Source organism: Prunus persica, chromosome G6 (assembly GCF_000346465.2).
Source record: "Prunus persica cultivar Lovell chromosome G6, Prunus_persica_NCBIv2, whole genome shotgun sequence".
NCBI classification, from domain to species: Eukaryota; Viridiplantae; Streptophyta; class Magnoliopsida; order Rosales; family Rosaceae; genus Prunus; species Prunus persica.
Window position 1 is genome coordinate 6,047,917 of NC_034014.1, and position 1,565 is coordinate 6,049,481.

Sequence of the window (1,565 nt, forward strand, 5' to 3'; positions counted from 1 at the left end):
GATTTTAAATTTGTGGGCTAAATTTACCTATATATGCACTAGAGAATGACATCAAAGTGCAGCTATTGATTTATAGGAACTACTGAAAAAAGAAAAGAAAAAACAAAGTTGCAAATATCCAGACTTTTGCTGCTGTTACTTCTTGTGGGTTGGTACCACCGTTCACGGTGGCGGCTCCGATGCCGAATTTCGTTTTCTCTGCTGGATCTGGTGGATCTGGTAAAGATGGTGTGTGTATTGGTGAGAAACGAGCTCGTACCCATGAGATGTGTGATGTTGGGGGCAGCGATGGTGAGGATTCTTCTCTTCCTGTGCCTCCTCTTCCGATGAGTTTCAAGGACAAGGTTTCTGGTCTCTCTGGCATGGCTGAAGATCATCTGATCATTGGTGATGGCGATTGTGTGGTTATGGATGGGGATATTCCGTCCATTATTTTCTCTGAATCAATTAAGGATTGTCTATATCGTCCTTGGAGAACCTCTGTGATCATCAAGCTTATGGGTCGTCCGTTGACTTATAATTTTCTTCATGCTCGGCTTCTTCAACGCTGGGCCCTGAAGGGTCCGATGAGTTTGATTGATTTGGAAAACAATTATTTCATTGTTAAGTTTTTGCTTGAGGAGGATATGCAGTATGTGCTCACTGGTGGCCCTTGGCAAATCGCTGGTCAATATCTTGTGACTCAACAATGGAAGCCTGGGTTTAATCTGAAGGAGGAGCGTGTTACACACATGACGGCGTGGGTCAGAATTAATGGTCTCAATGTGGAGTATTTCCGACCGGATGTTATGGGAAAAATTGGCAATCTGATTGGTCATACTGTCAAGGTTGATGCTCTCACTATGAGCCAAGCGAGAGGTAAATTTGCACGAATTTGTGTTGAGCTTGATTTGTCTAAGCCTCTTGTTCCTTTCATTAAAGTTGAAGGTCGTTCTTATGGTGTTGTGTATGAAGGGATTAAGTTGGTTTGCTTTGAATGTGGCTGCTATGGGCATGGTAGAGATAATTGTCCTGTTATTTTGAAAGCCAAGGCTCAGGCTGCTGAAGATGAAATTGCTAAGGATATGGAGGTTAACACTCCTGCTAAGGAGGATGATTTGGATGCTTTCAGTCCTGAGAAGGTTGGTGTTGGGAGTTCTTCGAAGCTTCATGGCCAATGGATGTTGTTGCAGCAGAAGAACTTTAAGAAGAAGTTTCAGAAAGAACAAGGATCTGTTAGTGTTAAGTCTACTAAGGCTTCACCTCAAATTGAGGGAGGTTTTAAGAATGCCTATTCTGGTTCAAGGTTTGCTGTTTTGGATAGTGATGATACTCAAAGGGCTGTAGATGAGCAGGTTGTGAATCCTTTTAAGTATGAGGTTAGTAAGTCTATAAAGCAAGAGGCTACCCCCGCTAGTGGGTCTGCTAAGTCTGGGAAGAGAAATACTCCTGCTAAAGATTCTAAGGTGTGGGTTTTCAAAAAACCTTTGAAAGACATTACTAATGCCAAGTTGGAGAAGAACAATATTGTGGGTTTGAAGCCTGGTCTTGGGTCTAAAAGCGCTGGGAAGCCTAGGGGTGGGCGT

The 1,565-nt window shown here is 43.0% G+C and overlaps 1 protein-coding gene across 1 annotated transcript in view; it reads right to left on the bottom strand.

Annotated features, from left to right (window-relative positions):
- LOC18772004 overlaps positions 1-1,565 on the bottom strand; it is a 9,668-nt gene that overhangs the window by 6,391 nt on the left and 1,712 nt on the right. The window lies entirely within an intron of this gene.